At 46.7% G+C, this 19,760-nt stretch overlaps 1 long non-coding RNA gene across 1 annotated transcript; it reads left to right on the forward strand.

Moving 5' to 3' along the window:
- The first annotated feature begins 2,271 nt into the window (after positions 1 to 2,271).
- On the forward strand, positions 2,272 to 2,757 carry LOC309400899. Its single transcript, XR_014176731.1, has 3 exons — positions 2,272 to 2,291; positions 2,389 to 2,454; positions 2,567 to 2,757. It is a non-coding gene; the product is annotated as an uncharacterized lncRNA (long non-coding RNA).
- The last annotated feature ends 17,003 nt before the right edge of the window (positions 2,758 to 19,760 follow it).

Here is a 19,760-nt window from a genome sequence, read left to right on the forward strand (position 1 = left end):
TTGCTTTTTCAGATTTTTTTCCAGTATTTTTATATGCATCACTCCTGAATTTGCACCAATATTTCACTGAATGTCTCTATATGTTCAGCATGGAAACCATGTAAGATTGAAAGTGTCCTTGCATTTTGGAACTGGAAAAAATGATTTCAAATGAATTACAACTTATTTCAAGGGACTATAATTCTTCTCTACCATCCACTCCTCCAATGTATCTGTCCTTGTTAACCAGATTAGTATATAGCAAGGAAAACTAGTTAACGAAGCTACAATTTTGCCTATTGAACATCTTGAGAGAGGAGTCTATTACATTAAAAATTGAAGAGAAAAGATTACAGGTATTGCTTGATGCAGAGTTTGCCTTTTTTTGGCTGTGCACTGGGTGAAGCTGATTTTGAATTTTGGGAATTGGAAAGGATAATTGAAATGGGAATAAATAGGCTTGATGTTAAATAAATCTATGCATTAACAGTTAATGATGTATTGTTTTTAAAGCTTTTAATCTTCTTTTATCCGACAAGTTTATGATCAGAGAACACCATCCATTGAACTCTTGACAGTCTAGCCTTTATCATGAAACTTTTTTGTTAATTTTTGTATTTACATTTTTAACTATCTCCGTTTGCAGATATTCCCTAATCATCTGGAATTAGTTCTCTACTGATGCTGTATTTTTAAAACCTGTTGAAGCCTACTAGAGATCCAAAGAGCTGACTATTTAAATTTGTAAAGATCACAAAGCTTCACCAATCAAACTACAGTCTTATTTTTCTAAAGTCATTTACCTGGACTATATTATACACCTGAGCACAATAAAACTTTTCACTGCTCAGGTGGATGCTGTTCTTCACTTGCTTCTGTCTTCTATTAAGTGACAGGTGAGAGTTTTACTTGGAATGCTAGATTTTGTCTTGGACACCAGCATTTGGCTGGCTAACTAAACATTTCTGTCTAATAAAGAACAATCTGCTCTGTATTGCTGGACCCTGTTGCTCATTGTTCAGTAGGTGTCTAAGAGCTTTTTGATGCTACTCTCCTTCCTGCTCAAATATTAAAAGAATTTTCCATTAGCTAGTTGTTGCTGTTTGCTTGTTACTCATGAGCAAATTTTGTTCATCTCCTCTAATATCAAGCCTTTCTATGATACTGTTTAGCCATTTATGAAGCACCCTAACAGTGGTGGGTTCCTACCGGTTCGCACCGGTTCACGCGAACCGGTTGGCGACCGAACCCGGAAGTAACCGGATCCGGAAGTAACTTCTGGGAACCGGCACCGGTCCTGTCGCTCGATCGCCCTTGCCGTCCCAATGCAGCTCGCTCGCTCCCCCGCCCATCCGCACTAAACTAGCTAGCCCAGCCAGCCGCTCACTGATTGGCTGGAGTCCAGCCAATCAGTGAGGGGGCTGGAGGCGACCCGTTTAAAAGCGGGTCCTCCATTTCAAAACTCCCTTCTCTTCACCTTCCAGGAGCTTGCTGCTTCCCTCAGGTAAGCAACTAAGCATGAGGGGGGCGGCGGGAGGCTAGCTTTGGCGAGGAAAGGCCTCTGGGCCTTCCCTCGCTGAAGTGGCGGGCTGGCGTGGGCCATGCGGGCGGCGGGCAGCTAGCTTCGCCGAGGAAAGGCCTCCGGGCCTTTCCAGGACAAAGCGCCGGGCTCAGGTAGGACGCGCAGCTGTCGGGAGGCTAGCTTCGCTGAGGAAAGGCCTCTGGGCCTTTCCGTGATGAAGCGCCGGGCTCAGGTGGAACGCACGGCCATCAGGAGGCTAGCTTCGCCGAGGAAAGGCTTCCGGGCCTTTCCGGGACGAAGCGTCGGACTCAGGTGGAACGCACGGTCGTCGGGAGGCTAGCTTCGCCGAGGAAAGGCCTCCGGGCCTTTCCGGGACAAAGCACCGGGCTCGGGTGGAACGCCTGTTTTCTTTCATACTTTTGGATTTCTAATTTCTGTTTCCGTTAGTTAGCAATTACTAAAACAAATCCCACGTGAAAAAGTATTCAAAGCCTTCTTGATTTTAATTGTCAATTTATTTATTCCTGCACATTGTAATATTTATTCATTTTCATATCTCTGTTTTTCCACTGTTGTGCAAACACAATTCCAGCAGCTGTTTGTTGGGGGACACCCTTCCTGAAAAGACTGTACATTGTTGGGTGAAAACAGAGGTCCCTTCTGTTACCTGTAGTCCTCAGCTTACAACCACAATTGAGTCCAATATTGTTTTAGTTATTCTGCAGTTAGTATTATTTAACAGGATGAAGAGACAACAGAGTATGACCGCTAGGACAGTCATCTTTCCTATGTAAGTAGCTCTTTTATTGCTTTGTGTGCTTGTTTCATCCTTAATATAGTAATGCAAGCAATTAAAGTCTTGCTTTCTGTGTCTGTCCTTTGTGCAGGTTTTTGAGCAAAATAAATCGATAAGGTGGTGTGCAGAAGACTGGCAAGCCAGGGATCCTTCCTCTGTAAGTAGCTGTCTTTATTGCTGGGTGTGGTGTGGTCTGTGCTGTGTTCATCCTTGAGATAGTGAAGTGCAAGCAATTAAAGTCTTGCTTTCTGTGTCTCTCCTTTGTACAGGTTGTTGGAGCATGAGGTGGTGGTGCAGAAGACGCAAAAAAGGAGAGTAATTTTCCTTTTCTATTATTTTGTGTGCTGGTTTCATCCCAATGCAGTGCATGCAATGAAAGAGTTCATTTCTGTGTCTCTTCTTTGTGCAGCCCATTCATTGGAGTCCATGATATTGAAGACTGGCAAGAACAGTCATCTTCCTTCTGTAAGTTGCTCTTTTATTGTTTTTGTACTTATTTTAATCTTATTGTAGTTCATCCATTGGGGCAAAGAATTCAGTGATATTCCCACCTGGTCACATGGTCGGCAAGCCACTCCCACCTGGTCACATGGTCGGCAAGCCACTCCCACCGGGTCACATGGCCAGCAAGCCACTCCCACAAAAGAGGCCACACCCACAGAGTAGGTTCCAAAAAAATTTGAAACCTACCACTGCACTCTAAATGTGATTTTGAAGCAGTGTACAATCTGAATATTGCAACTCTGTTCCTGAGGCTGCAGATGGAAATTGCCAACACAGCTATTTGAGGATCCTAAACCTGTAGAAAAAATTTGCTGAGATGTTATACTAATGTGTTAGTATAAAATCCTAATTCTGAATTATTTTGGGATGGGTTTTCTTTTGTGGTTGATGGAGTTCGTTAATATGGGTTGCATTTTCTTTTATAACTTGCTGAGCAGAAGTCTTGCCACCTTCCTTGGGAGGCCTAGCAGTTGAATTTACCGCCTTAATTCATATTTGTTGTATTGCCAGGGCCAAAACTTAATATATTCATTGATTCTAGTGTAACCAACAGAAGCTGATTAGACTAGTTGCCTCCCTAAGGACAGTGTGAGAGAGCAGGCTGCTTAGAAAATGGTCGGTTCGTTAAGCCCTCTCCCCAGCCAACATATCAAATTGATTATAAAAGCAGTGCTGAAAAATATCTGGTGGTATTGGTGGTTAAGAGGAAAGGAGGTATGTATTTGTGTGTGGAAATAAAGCAGTGAGTACTAGCTTATAAGTGCTCATGTGTTGCCTAGAAGCCTATACTGCCTGGGGAAGTTGTTGAGGCTCACCGACTTGTGTGTGCTAAAAAGAAACCATGACAGTTGTGGCAAAGGTGGAATTTCCCAAAACAAAAGGATATTCAGAAGGTGGGATATCCATAAAAAATGTGGGATATCTAATACAAAGTGGTAACTGTACTAGTAGAGTTAGCTTAAACTCAAAGAGTTCATTAAACACTATGAAAAGAATGGAAAGAAAAGAGTTTGGACCTTGCAGAGCTCAGATATTGCTGGAGTTGGCTACAGAAACCAAACGTCTTACCAGAGCCTACACCCAACAAACATGGAAAAGGCAGAAGGGACAAATTCACTCTTTGTGAAGACTACCGTTTTGGCAAAGATGGGTATCTACCCTAGTAGGCCTCTGGTGAAACCAAAGCAGTAGTTGTAGGGCTAGGCCAAGATCCAGAGGTGAAATTCATTTTTTTTACTACCGATTCTATGGGTGTGGTGTGGCAAGGGAAGGATACTGCAAATCTCCATTCCCACCCCACTCTGGAGCCAGTCAGAGGTGGTATTTACCGGTTCTCCAAACTACTCAAAATTTCCACTACCGGTTCCCCAGAATCTGTCAGAACCTGCTGAATTTCACCCCTGCCAAGATCCTTGAGTCACTATCATTGCAGAGATCTTAAAGTGTCAGCAAGACAAAAGGCTTTGATTAAGAGGAAGAAAAGCAGAGAGAGACAGAAAGGAAATATAGACTAGAATGGGAAGAGAGTTACGCACAGTCACTCATGCGCTGGTGACGTCTCGCTTGGACTACTGTAACGCTCTCTACATGGGGCTTCCCTTGAAATGCACCCGGAGGCTACAGTTGGTCCAGAACGCAGCCACGCGGGTAATTATGGGGAGTACTAGGTACTCCCATGTGACACCGTTCCTGTGCGAGCTGCACTGGCTTCCTGTGGTCTATCGGGTGCGTTTCAAGGTTTTGATAACAATCTTTAAAGCGCTCCATGGCTCAGGACCTAGTTACTTACGGGATCGTATTCTGCCCCATACATCCCTGCGACCAATCCGCTCGCACAGAGAGGGCCTCCTCCAGGTGCCGTCCACTAGACAGTGTCGAGGGGCGGCGCCTAGGAGTAGAGCCTTCTCTGTGGCGGGCCCAGCCCTGTGGAATGACCTCCCTCCGGATATTAGGAATACCTCTGACCTCCGCTCCTTTCGTATTAAGCTTAAGACCCACTTATTCCAAGTAGCTGGCCTGGCTCAACTTTGATCTAACCATATCGCTCCTGACGGGTTTTTAATTGGGTATTTTAATTATATTTAATTATTTAGGGGTTTTTTAATCACTGTATTCTAATTGTTTTTTTATTCATCAGCCGACCTCCTCCTTGTGTATGTCTCGGTATATGTCTCTGTTATATGTTTGTTTTGTCCACATATTTATTTCATATGTTTCATTGTATGCCGCCCCGAGTCCTTCGGGAGAGGGTGCGGCTAAGAAATAAATATTTATTTATTATTATAGAGTGAAAAAGAAGAAAAGATCTTAAAGTGATAGTCACAATAAGGGAAAATGGAAAATTCACCCTTGCAAAAGAAAGATCCAACATTAAAACATTGTTGGTTAGCAGCAGAAAAGAAGACAAACAAGGAAACAAACCTCAGATTTCAAATAAAATCAATATTGCTATGCATGTAAATGTAAATATAAATTCTATACAAATTGAGCAGATAATTGTTGTTCAACAGATAATTGTTTTCATGGGCTAATTTCAATATCACCTTGCAATATTGAAATTAGCCCATAAAAACTCATGACCTTACCATATGGCTAGGGGTAGGACCATATACAGAATTCTGGATAGATTTTATTGACCCGGGATCTATAAAGAAATGGACCAGCATATAGATACTGCCCTGTGTGTCAGTTGGTAAAGTCAGGAGGGAAAAATGATAATGTTTCTGTGAAATAGTCTCTTTAATCACTATGTCAACTTCTAAAGTTATCATAATGAGGAAAGGGGGGGGGAGTGCATTCCATGCATACTTTTGGCTAGAGAGGGATCTCAGATTACTGCAGAAGGTTTGGGAGGAGTGCACCTCATTGAAAAATGTGATTTATGATAAAGACTGAGGAGAGGGGAGGAACAGGGGTAAAGTTAAGCTATAATTAAAAAAGGCTAAGATCTGACTGCGAAAAAATCTTGTCAAGTATAATAAATGGCTAATTTTCTTTTGAAGTTTGGTCCAAGGCTCATGAATCAATTAGGACATTTTTTGGAAACCTGAAACACAGTCAGATCTCCTTTTAAAATCTATCAAGGAGATGCATGGAAAACAGCATTCAACTGCCCCCCTAGGGAGCTTCCAATTCAGAGTAATGCCTTTCATCACCTCTACAAGGGGATCCTTGTCTACCTAGATGACATCCTCATTTACACAGAGACCATGAACAACCACATACCCATGGCCCGACAGGTAGTGGAAAAACTTCTGGCATCAACCTGTATTTCAAGCTATCAAAATGTGAATTCCACCATGCATGGCTAGACTACCAGGGCTACCGAGTGTCAAATGAGGGAATAGAGATGGACCCAGCTAAAGTACAAGCCGTCCTAGGCTGGCAACCCCCTCGCACCCATAGTCAGCTACAAAGCTTCCTAGGGTTCGCAAACTTCTATAGGCAATTCATCCCCTCCTTTGTGAAGATTGCCAAACCCATGACAGACCTAAAGACAGGGAGCCAGGAACAAAACATCTCCTGGGACAACCTCTACAGTGGGACCCAACCTGCCCAAAATCATTTGAGACACTAAAACAAATGTTTGCAAAGGAACTGATGCTGAAGCATCCTGACCCAGAGCAACCCTTCATGATCCAAGCTGATGCCAGTGACATGGCAGTGGGAACAGTGCTATTCCAAAGGAACAACCAAGGAAACTTACAATCCTGTGCCTGCACCTCCTGCAAGCTCACAGACACAGAGAGATGATGGACTTGATACTAAAGCACATCCAGCGGGGAGGAACTTTCTAGCTGATACCCTCTCCCGCATGCCCCAGTACAAATGCGAATGGGAGCAGGGTGGTGCATCATTCCCTCTACCCAAATAGCTGCCCAAGTGACCACCAGAAGACAATGCGGTGACTGGCACAACCAACCAGCAGGCGACCTAACCATGAGACTCAAAACTGAACTGCTAGCAGACCCCTGGTTCTGAAACAAATAACACATCTTGACAAAAAGAGATGACCTCGCATGGAAGGGGATGAAATGATGTCCCGAAATCCCTACGCAGCCTAATTCTCCAAAGGATCCCCGATGCCTAACCGGCAGGCCACTTGGAACGGTCCAATTCATGGCTAGGTTCTGGAGGGAGTTCCTGCGGTACCATTGGGTCATCCCAGGGTTTTAGCTCACCTTTCCACCTGAGCACCAATGGGGGGAGCAGAGAGACTGAACGCTATGGTAGAGCAGTACCTGAGGTGCTACGTGAGCTATCAACAGTCCAATTGGGCAGACCTTCTTTCTTTTGCTGAGGTTGCATACAATAATGCTGTTCACAGTAACAAAGGACTAACACCATTCAAAGTAATGAGTGGCATGGACTTTGTCCCAATGCCTGAGCATCCAAGGGATCTCCCTTCCTCAGTCAGCTTGACTGACTGGATGTCGATGCTAAAAGCAACTTGGGAGAATGTCAAAAAAGCACTGGCTAAAGTGGCACAAATCTATAAGAAACAGGCAGATAAACACCAAGCTCCGCAACGGCCATTCTGGGTGGGAGAGAAGGTTTACCTCTCCACCAAATATTTAAAACTCCCTAGCAAGAAACTGGGGCCAAGGTTTATGGGACCATTCCCCATAGTAAAGACATCAATCCAGTCAAAGTGCAATTGAAACGGCCCTGACTACTAGGGAAGATACACCCGGTATTCCATAGTAGCCTCTTAAATCCCGTGGTTGGATCCACTCTGAGACCACTACCCCAGGAACCCCAGGCTCTGTGGTCACAGGGGGTCAAGACCATTTTGAAGTGCAACAAATACTTGATTTGAGGTGGCATAGGAGACAACTCCAATATTTAATCAAGCAGAAGGGTTACCTCTTGTCAGAGGCATCTTGGGTAAAGAGTAGAAATATCCAGGCTGATCATCTTATAGAAAAATTCCATGCAGAGAATACAAACAAGTCTTAGGAGAGGATGTAGCCTCAAATCCTATACTTGTACTCAAATTGTTTTTGCTTCGCACAAGTTGCTTTTGGAAAGTGAGGGAGCCGAATGTCAACTTCTAAAGTTGTCATAATGAGGAAAGTGGGGGAGCGCATTCCATGCATACTTTCGGCTAGAAAGGGATCTCAGATTATTGCAGCAGATTTGGGAGGGGCGCACTTCATTGGGGAATGTGATTTATGACACAGACTGAGGGGAGGAAAGGAACAGGGGTAAAGTTCAGCTATAATTTTAAAAAGCTAATATCTGACTGCGAAAAGATCTTGCCAAAAATAAATGCTCCTAATAAATGACTAATTTTTTTTGAAGTTTGGTCCGAGGCTCATGAATCAATTAGGGCAATTTTTTGGAAACCTGACAGACTACTTTTCCTGAAATAGCCATGGACATTGTAGGCCCTTTGTCATGATCTGGTAAAGGCAATGAGTATATCCTATTTATCCATGATTACACAGTTCTGTATTTTGAAGTGGTTCCATTAAGCAGTATGGCTTCAGAAGAACATCTGATAATTTTTTTAGTAGTCATATCAAATGAGATCCTCACTGATCAAGGAACCAAATTTGAAATAGTGCTGTTTAAATATTTATATGCAGACGTAGGAATAAAAGGGGTATATCAGTGGTGGCTTTCTGCCGGATCGCACCGGATCGTGTGATCCGGTTGGTCAATGAACCCGGAAGTAATTTCCTGCCCCGCCCCTTGGCGTTTTTTGCATCAGGGCTTGCTGCAAGAGAGAGGGAGTAAAGACCTTTTCCGGATTGTTGGTGGTGGAGGTGCGGGCCTGTGCTCACTGAAGCAAGTCCGGGGAAATCCTTTGTGCCAGCTGGAAAAGGCCTTCACTCCCCCCCTTGCAGCATGCCCCCGATGCAAAAAATTGCGAGATCGGCGCACTTGGGGCTGCTGCTGCGATGTCCAAGCCGCGCTCCTCTCCCAGCCACTTTCATAGCTTCCCAGAGTGCCAAGAACCTTCGCGCTGTTCTCCGCACTCCTCGGCTCCTCGCAATGGTGATCTGAGCAACACACGATTCACCTCACTCACTGTCTCCCTGGCGACGGGACGGCCCTTGCCTGCGCTCCACCAGCTTGGGCGCGACCGGAGAAGTTTCTCTTCAAAGAAATGTCTTCAGTGGAGCGGTGGCAGCCTGCGTCCCTTTCAGGAGCTCCAGTGAGGAAACTTCTCCATTTGCGCCCGAGCTGGTGGAGCGCAGGCAAGCGCCATCCCGTTGCCAGGGAGACAGTGAGTGAGGGGAATCGTGTGTTGCTCAGATCACACGGGCGCAGTCCGGTCGAGCACCGGGCAATGGGCGGTAGTTTGTTAGGGCAGCAGAGAACAAAAGTAGATAGCCTAGCTGAGGGCAAAGGATCCTGCAGCCTCCTTTATTCCTTCCTTCCCTCAGCACCCCCCAAAGCATTCCCCCTGCTCAGATGCTGTTGCTGCCGCCACGCCGTCTCTGCGTGACCACCCTGGCTCCCCCTGAGTGGTAGTGAGCAATGGCGCAGGGTGGCTACTGCTCCTGGGCTAGCTGTGGGTTGCGCTGCTCAGCGAGCAGCGCCCTGACTCCCCGCCGCCACCGCTGCGCTACCTCATGTTCCTTGTCTTCTGGCCGCGGCCCCACTCCGTGGAAAACATAGGCACAATTACAGCCCGGAGCAGGACCAAAGCCCCTTTTCCAACTGGCCTTTCCTCACTTGGAGGGCTTCGGAGGGAAGCTTCTGCAGAAGCCCGGGTGAGTGACAACAAGTTCCCGCCGTTACGAAATCTCCGAGGCTGTAATTTCCTGAGCTGTGCGCACGTGCCTATGTTTTCCACAGCGTGGAGCAGCAGCAAGGCTCTGCGCGGCCAGCGATGATTCCGGAGGCCATCAATGGGGGGCAAGGTGCCCCCTTGCATTCCTCGTCTTCCCGGATGGCCTCTGGAGTCATTGCCGGCCACGCAGAACCTCGCTGCTGCTCCACGCTGTGGAAAACATAGGCGCGTGCACACAGCTCAGAAAATTACAGCCTCGGAGACTTCATAACGGCGGGAACTTGTTGTCACTCGCCCGGGCTTCTGCAGAACTTCCCTCCGAAGCCCTCCAAGCGAGGAAAGGCCAGTTGGAAAAGGGGCTTTGGTCCTGCTCCGGGCTGTAAGCTTCCCTCCGAAGTCTTGGGATGTTCTGAGGAGCCCCCCCCCCAAGGAAAAACGCCGCTGCCAGGTACTTTTAACCATATATTTTGGTCCTATGACTGCAGAATGCTGCAAAATACCATAAATGCAGGCCAGTTGTTAAGTGTTTCAAATGTGATTGGAACACTCAACAAGGTGACTACAGTGTGTGTGTGTGTGTGTGAGTGAGACAGACAGACAGACAGAGAGAGGAACAAAGAGAGACAGAGAGAGGGAGTGAGGGAGGGAATCAGAGAGAGACTGACAGACACACAAACACACACAGACAGAGAGAGACAGAGAGGGGGAGGGAAGGAGGGAGAGAAAGATAGACAGAGAGAGAGACACACACACACACTGAGTGAGTGATTAAGTGAATGAGAGAGACAGACACACCCACATACACACACAGAGTGACAGAGAGAGGGAAGGAGGGAGATACAGACAGAGAGAGAGACACACAGAGAGACACACAGAGTGAGTGATTAAGTGAATGAGTGAGAGAGACACACACACACAGCGACAGAGAGAGAGGAAGGGAGGGGAGAGACAGAGAGAGGGAGAAACAGAGACAGACACACACACACAGAGTGAGTGAGAGACAGACAGACACAGAGAGAGAGAGAGTGACAGAGATGGGGGAGGGAGGAGAGAGAGACAGAGAGACAGAGAGACAGAGAGAGAGACAGACAGACAAACAGACAGACAGACAGACAGACAGATAGACACATAGAGAAAATGACAGAGGGAGACAGAGAGGGAGGGAGAGAGAGAGAGAGACAAAGAGCCAGAGAGAGAGAGAGAGAGAGAGAGAGAGAGAGAGAGAGAGAAACAAAGAAAAAGAAAAAAAGAAAGTGGGAGAGAGAGATGAAAGAAGAAAAGAAAAAGAAAGAGAACTTATGACCACAATTGAGCCCAAAATTTTGGTTGCTAAGCAAGAGCGTCGTTAAGTGAGTTTCACCACATTTTCCAAGTTAGCCATGCCCACCTGGTCACATGACTGCCAAGCCACTCCCACCCGGTCACATGGTTGGCAAGCCACTCCCACCCGGTCACATGGCCGGCAAGCCACTCCCACCAGGTCACATGGCCGGCAAGCCACTCCGACAAAGGAGGCCACACCCACAGAGTAGGTTCCAAAAAAATTTGAAACCCACCACTGGGGTATATGTACCAGTCCTTATCATCTGCAGGCTAATCGTCTTACGGAAAGTATGAAGCATAACAGCTATGCTCAAGACCAAGACCCAAATAATGGGATACATGACTGCATTTTCTAGTATTTGAATACATCAGGGGTGTCAAACTCAATTTCATTGAGGGCCCCATCAGGATTGTAGTTGATTTTGGGGAGCCATGGTGGGCATGACTGTGGTGGGTGTGGCCAGCTCCCATTGCTGCTGTGCTCGCTCTCCTTGGCTAGGTTGCTCATGGGAGGGCAAAATGTGTGGGTCAGAGGGAGGCCCACTCCCTCTCTTTGCAAGGAGACCCGGCTTTGTAACCAAAGCATCCTCAGTTATAGGATAGGAGACCACCAGGAGAGGTCAGGAGGAGGGGACAAGGGGGTGGCAAAAGGCAGCAGGACTGTTGTTGGCCAAGTGCTAAAGCAGGATTCACCTCAGACCCTCATACTCTCTCATTGTAATTTTCTTCCTCCCACTTATAAGACTGAAAACAAACCAGGCTCAGTTTATTCCATGCCGGCTAGAACAAAGCCATGCTGTTCTTCTCATCATCATCCCCGCTCAAGCAGCGTCAGGCTCCAAGGGACAGGGTCATTCCTGCCCAGTGTGGCAAACTCTGGTGGGCTGTATAAGGGTGTGAAGAGCCTGCTTTGCAATGCCTCCTCATTCAGTTGAAGGCTTAATTCAGTGTTCACACAGTAGGGCTGGCACATGCAAATGAGCAGTGCACCAGGGCCATGGATGGCATTGGTTCCTGCGCCTGGCCGATTCCGATTCCACTGCTGGCCTTACCCACCCCACCTCCCCATCTTTTATCCTTCAACAATGCCTTTCTGGGAGAATCACCCACAAAAGGGGAGTGGCCTCTGTTCTCATATCTTTCAGCCCTGCACAGACAACTCTACAAAGCAGATCACACTGACCCAGATGCTGCCACCAGAAGAGACCTTCCTTCCGTTTAAGCCAGGGAATTGGATTTGGAAGGGAAATTAGTCCAGGGTGTTTGTATTGCCTGTCTTGTAGAAGTAGCTGCACATACAGACACAGATGGTGTTAGATATTAGCATATATCGTAGTAAGTCTCCCCTCTGGTCCGCTGCTACAGCGGGGAACAGGTATCGTTCTGATTGGTCGAGGGGCGTACCCGATCCCTATAAAAGGGGAACCCTCCGACCACAGAGCAAGCTGGATCATTACTATTACTAATAAAGAGCTGTTAAGTCACTTCGTGTCCGCAGTCTGTCTCTCGTTGCCCAGATCCAACATTGGCGACGAGGGTGGGATCGAGGGGCAGACAGGACGAAGAACGCTACCTCCAGAATCTCCGGATTTGATCCAGCCCAGGAATTCGGCAGAAATTCCGGCAGCCATCTCAGATCATCGCAGCGCGGCAATTTCAAACAGAGAAGATGGCGATGCATGCTCCCCCCGCTCCTTTCGACCCAGCAAACGACGAATGGGAAGCCTTCATGATTCGCTTCGAGTGTTTCCTCGAAGCGAACGAATACACGGGGATCACCGACGCGAGGAAGAAAAACATCTTCCTCGGCTACTGTGGAAAGGAAGTTTTCAATACGGCCAGAGACCTCACCGCGCCTACTCCAATACAGGCAGTATCGTAGACGGCGTTACAACAGGCCCTGCAAACTCATTACGCGCCAAAACCTTCCCGCCATGTCTGCCGCAAGGAATTCAACATGAGGAACCAGAAGGCGGGAGAATCCATCAATCAATACGTTGCAGCCCTACGAAAGGCAGCAACTCACTGCGAGTACAGGGATCTGGACGAGCACATTTTAGCGCAGCTCATCTGTGGGTTAAGAGACATTTCTCTACAAAAGAAGCTGTTGGCAAACCCGAATTTAACCCTACAGATAGCGCTGAACGAAGCAAGAGCGTCAGAGTCAGCAGAGAACTCATCGGTGACCATACAACGAGGGGCCAACGTAAACCAGCCAGCACCGAGGCAAACCAGAGTATACTACGAGGACACAAGCCCCGACTACGAGAATCCCGAGTTCGAGGACAGTCACATGATGCGGAGCAGTCACATGAGGCCTGGGGGGAGACCCGGATCCCGCTTGCCGCCCTGCGCAAGTTGCGGAGGGAATCACCCCAGGTCTACTTGTAGGTTCAGGAACGTTGTTTGTTCGCACTGCAACAAACTTGGGCACATCGCACGAGTGTGCCGGAGCGGAGTCCCTGCCCCATGGCAGCCGCCTATGTACCGCCAACAGAAGCCCAACCCAGGGGCTTGGCGGAATCAGAAAGGGCGCCCAGAGAGAAATCCACAAGTGTATACCCAGAGAGAAAATTCCCAAAGAGCTGAGCGAGCGTATCCCCAGAGAGATTACTCACAAGGAGCTGAGCGAGCGTATCCCCAGAGAGAATACACACAAAGAGCTGAAAGAGCGTTCTATCAAGACGCTCAACGAGAGTATTTTCAGGAGGTAGACGATGAGATAGAGTTGACCGAGAGAGAGGAGTTGCGAACGTATCTCACCACAATACATCAGGTCCGCCCTAAGCGACCAAAAAGGCTGAGAGTCACAGTCCTCTTGGAGGGCTCACCCTGCGAGCTAGAAGTTGACACTGGATCAACCCTGACGATTATTTCATGGGCATCCATGAAACAGGCTATCCCTAGCCTTAGAAAGAGCCAACTACGCGCTCCAGACGTCCTGCTACGAGACTACCAGGGGAACCAAGTCCCCATCGTGGGCCAAGGCACATTCCAAATCCGATTCAAGGACATCGAAGCCCAGCTGCCCGTGACCATCGCCAGCGCGCCATTGCAGAACCTTCTGGGACTCGATTGGTTTGAAGCCCTGGGGTTAGAAGTCACCGGAATCAACGCCGTGAGAAACAGCAGCGCTGAACAGATTTTTAAGGAGTTTGAGGATGTGTTCAGCCCCGGTCTGGGTAAGTATGTGGGTAAACCAATATCATTCAATTTAGACCCCAAGGTGGCGCCAATCCGACTTAAGCCGAGACGAGTGCCTTTTGCACTCCGCCCAAAAATAGATAAGGAAATAGATAAGTTAGTGGAGCAAGGAATCCTTGAGCCGGTAGACCACGCGCGTTGGGAAACACCCATCGTGACCCCAGTCAAGCCAGACGGATCAGTCCGCATCTGCGCGGACTATAAATGCACAATTAATGTCGCGCTACAACAGAGCGCATATCCTGTGCCTGTAGTACAGCACTTATTGCACTCGTTGGGACCAGGAAAGGTATTTGCTAAGTTAGACATGGCACAAGCTTACCAGCAACTGCCAGTTGATAGCGCCACAGCGGAGGCCCAGACTATAGTGACGCATAGAGGAGCATTCAAATGCAACTGGCTACAATTCGGTGTGAGTATTGCCCCAGGATTGTTCCAGAGCGTCATGGAACGACTCTTGCAAGGGATACCGGGAGTCGTCCCCTATTTTGACGACATCTTGGTGTCCGCTGCAAACGAGGAGCAATTAAATAAAAGAGTCAGAACTGTTTTGGCCAGAATCAGAGAAAAGGGTCTCCGCCTCAAAAAGGAAAAATGCCAAATTAACGTGCCTAGCGTAGAGTTCCTGGGTTATAGAATCGATGGTCAGGGAATACACCCCACTTCAAAGAAAATTAAGGCGATCCAGGACGCCCCCACACCACGAAACCAGACCGAGTTGCAGGCTTTCCTCGGATTACTTAACTTCTACAGCATTTTTCTGAGGCAGAAGGCGACCGTTGCTGAGCCACTACACCGTCTACTCCAGAGGAACGCACCATGGAAATGGGGACGATCCGAAGCTGCAGCTTTCGCCGGGGTAAAGCGCCTGCTCACCACTGACTCACTGCTTGTCCAATACAGCCAGACCCTACCGCTGGTATTGACCTGCGACGCATCACCCTTCGGAGTTGGAGCAGTCCTCAGCCACAGGATGCCCGACGGAAAAGAAGCACCCATCGCTTTCTACTCCAGAACTCTTTCATCGGCCGAAAGGAATTACAGCCAAATGGACAGGGAAGCGCTGGCTGCTGTAGCTGGAGTAAAGCGTTTCCATGAATACCTCTACGGCCGCGATTTTGAACTAATTACAGATCACAAACCGTTGTTGGGACTTTTGGCGGGAAACCGCCCCACCCCGGTCTCCCTTTTTCCACGCATGACCAGGTGGACTGTTTTCCTGGCTGCGTATTCATACAAATTGATTCATCGACCGGGCTCCACTCTCGGACACGCAGATGCACTCAGCCATTGCCCATTACCTGACATTCTGCCAGACCCCACTCCAGAAGTATCGGTATTGCTCATTGACTGTTTGGACTCTGGACCGGTTTCTTCATACGACGTTGCAAGGTTCTCCTCTAAAGACAATGTAATAAAGCAGGTTCAAACTTGGGTTTGGAGGGGGTGGCCGAAGTGGAACGTGGGCCCGGAATTCAAAATGTTTTGGGGAAAACGGGACGAACTCTCAGTGTTACAAGGTTGTTTATTGTGGGGGGATCGAGTTGTTATTCCGTATGTTTTACGTAGGAATGTATTGGAGGCTTTACATATGGGTCATCCGGGAATTGTTAGAATGAAGGCGTTAGCAAGAAGTTACGTTTGGTGGCCAAACATGGACAAAGAAATAGAGGAGTGGGTGGCCACTTGCGACCCATGCCAGGAATCGAGACCAGCACCCCCGGAAGCGCCCGCCACAGAATGGGAGAAACCTAAAGCACCCTGGTCGCGAATACACATCGATTTCGCAGGGCCATTCCAGGGTCAGATTTTCCTTATAGTTGTGGATGCATACTCAAAATGGCTAGATGTAGTCCTAATGACTTCAACCACGGCAGAGGCAGTCATTAAGCTTCTACGGCGACTTTTCGCCACTCATGGCCTGCCCGACCTCCTAGTCTCCGATAACGGGCCCCAATTCACAGCCATGCAGTTCGAAACGTTTTTAGCAGGTCAAGGAATTCGGCATGCCCTCGTCGCGCCATTCCATCCGGCATCAAACGGACAGGCGGAGAGAATGGTGCGATTCGCAAAAGAGGCCCTCGCTAGGATGGGTCCAGGTGATTGGCAAACACGCATCGACCATTACCTCCTAATTCAGCATATTACCCCAAGCGCAACGACGGGTAGGAGTCCTGCTGAACTACTCATGGGCCGCCATCTACGGTCTCACCTGGACCGTCTTCACCCAAATTACTCTGCCACAGCTCCCCCAGACTCCACAAGTAAAATTCGGTCTTTCAGCGTAGGGGATTCAGTATATGCCCACAACTATGCAGGGGGAACATTGTGGATGCCGGCAAAGGTCATTGGCATCACGGGTCCACGATCGTATTTGCTAGAACTAGAAGATGGGCGGAACTGGAAAAGGCACATCGATCAACTTCGGGGTCGCCTAGCACACTCAGACCTTCGAAACGAAGACGAGAGTTCCCTGCCTACAGAAAGTCAACCACGCGAGAACCCCCTCATAGGAAACCACGACACCTGCGAACCAAGCTTGGAACAAGAAAACACGCACGAAGCAGAGCAAACCCCAGACAACGCAACCGAACAGACTCCAGAACGCCCTAGCAACGAAGGCACAAAAACCACCGAACGTGAAACAGGAAAAACACCCGATCCTGCAACCACTTCTAACCAACCCGAACTACGACGCTCCTCCCGAGCAAGACAAACACCCACATACCTAAAAGACTATGTTACCTACCGCAACGTTCCATCTAGGAGGGGAGGGGTGTTAGATATTAGCATATATCGTAGTAAGTCTCCCCTCTGGTCCGCTGCTACAGCGGGGAACAGGTATCGTTCTGATTGGTCGAGGGGCGTACCCGATCCCTATAAAAGGGGAACCCTCCGACCACAGAGCAAGCTGGATCATTACTATTACTAATAAAGAGCTGTTAAGTCACTTCGTGTCCGCAGTCTGTCTCTCGTTGCCCAGATCCAACAGATACACCATTCAGATTCAGACTGAGGCTATCCCCTTCACCCACCTCCACTTAAATTTCCCTTAGGTTGGTTCTTAGGCTCTGTGACACTAAGGATCAATCAATCATACCTCCCTGCCAATTCGATGGGGGAGGAAGCATGCCTCCTCAGGCAATTCCCTAACAGAAGAGGTAGCAGAAAAGAGATCTCCAAACCTCAAGCCCATTGTGACTCACAAATGATGCTGTCCAATTGCCCACTAAGACTGTGTATGTTGCCCTGGTGGTCTCATTAGTAGAGTCCCAAGGGTCATTGTGCTCAATTTCAAAAATTTCAATAGCCTGGATTGCATCCTGGCTAAGCTCAATTTGACCTCACAAACCATGGATACACTAAACTAAAAGCTACAGCAGGTTTAGGAAGCAACCCTTGAAAATGGGTAGCCAGTAGTTATTTATTAAAACAAAACCATAGCTTTGAAGAATTTTGGGGGCTTCTGCTTGTTTCACACCTGACTGGAAGCTCACAGAAAGTGACAGCAAACATCTGAAAATAATTGCCATAGAAAATTGGTTACTGTAAATTTCTTTCCAGAACTTTTCCCCTGGCTGCTAGACCTTCATGGTTTGAATACTCTCCTTTTGGGAGCCACTGAAAGGATACTTTTCAGATGCTTCTATCAATGTCTTCCCATTTCCATTAACAGTTTAATCAATTTTTAATCTTATGCCAGTAAAGGTGTGTGTGTCACCCACACATATTATGGCAAAAAGGGGGAAGCCCCCTCCTAGAAGAATGAAATATTTTGGGAAATATTAAAAGGGCAGAATATTATATTTCTCTAAAGGAGAAATAGAGAAACATGTTCTTAAAGACAGAAAGCAGCCCACAGCATTTAAGATACCTAGATGGCTCTATTCATAAGCAAAGCAAATAGTGCAGGCAAAAATCCATTCAAGACAGGTTATTTTAAAACTGCTTGCAGCAAAGCTTGACAGCTAACAAAGGCAGAGTGATAGAATTAGAACCAACTCCTCACTCAAGAACCAGCATATAACAAAAGTCATTAGTCACAATAGGAATTGCCCAACACCCTTTCAGAACACAATCCCCTTCATTGCACATCTCAGAGCAGTCTTCAAAGTCACAGAAACCTTGGAACTGATAAACAATAAGCCAGAGATTGACCAGATTACCTCAGACAAACACCTAGGATTTGCAGTTCTTCTTTTGCTTATAGAGCTAGCTATGGCCCCTACATAACCCCTACTTGACCCCATAGGAATCTGACAACAGCCTTAGAATACATGTTCTTGCACAGGAACAGTTAGCTGTCCAGAATCACATGTGGCTCTGCTTCATCAATAAACCACCTGTCCAATCAGCCCCCATGTTTCCAGTGTCTTTCTCCCAATGCAGAACTGAACCAGATGGATATTTCTTCCAGCACACTATATGGCAAAATCAAAGTATTAATGATCTGCAAAACTTCCTGTACTCAAGAATTCAATTTTGGGGCAAAAACACTACATACTTGAAAATCCTTTGCATTTTTTATCACTGATGGGAGAAGCCTTACTGTTGCAGAAAATGACAGGCATTAGACTTCTCAGAATACAGGAAAAGTTTATTTGGCAGCCAGGTTCAGAAACGTTAGCCCATGGCTAATGTTGTGAATTTCTGAACCCCGTTCATTATCGAAGCACACATTCTTATACATTCTCAAAGACAGTGTAACAGGGAAACACTTAACTCGTTTCTTATTGGTTACCTTGAGGAAAAAGCCTTACAAGGAGATGGGGGTCTTACTTCTCCTTTTGTTACAGGTATGGACTACGTGCCATTAACGAACTTTAATTGAACCTTGTGGTTTTGGACTTTTGACATAGGGACATTTGCTGGAACATGTTGTGGTTGAAGGCTGATGACATTTCCCTGTCCCTTTAAGCAAGCTTCTAACTGTCCCTTTTAAGTCTTCATTCTTATATTTTAATCCATATTTTATTCTACTTTATTACTAACCAACTCTTATTGTTAGCAGAAATAACTTGTCAATGAGCAAAGTTTAAAACTCATCCAAACATTAGAGGAATCCCTGCTCAGGCAGAAAATGGGCATAGTAAAAGTTTACTGAAGTTATTTAGGTAAGATTCTGATTCTGGATAGGAAGTTCTTAAACTAGAAATATTGGTGACGTTTTTACCTCATACTGTATATCATTTCATTTCATATTCTTGTCTGTACATTTTACTTCTCTAATATACCAAGTTGTATCCTATCCTTTGCTGTGGCTTTAATATTTCTCTGAAAACATTATAATATCAATCCTATACCTAGTTGTGATCTAGCATTGTAAATTATATTTTGTTTCAAAAATTGAAGCCGTCTCAAATATTATTTATTTATAAAATGTACTATATATGCTCTCTCTTTAAATAAAAGAGGTATATTCTATTGGCTGTACTTCAAGGATATATATAATAGGATAAAATGCTATACAGATTATCAAGTAGTATGTGTGTGTGTGTGTGTGTATGTGTGTGTGTATGTATGTATTTTCGCCCTATAAGATGCTCCGGAATATAAGACACACCCAATTTTAAAGGAGGAAAATCTAGAAAAAAAAGATTCTGAACCAAATACTGTAGTAAAATATTTTATATCAACTGTATAAAGTTAACAGCAGTTTAAGAACAATTTTATGTCCCCCATTTTTA

Source organism: Natrix helvetica, assembly GCF_964273705.1.
Source record: "Natrix helvetica genome assembly, chromosome: Z".
NCBI lineage: Eukaryota > Metazoa > Chordata > Lepidosauria > Squamata > Natricidae > Natrix > Natrix helvetica.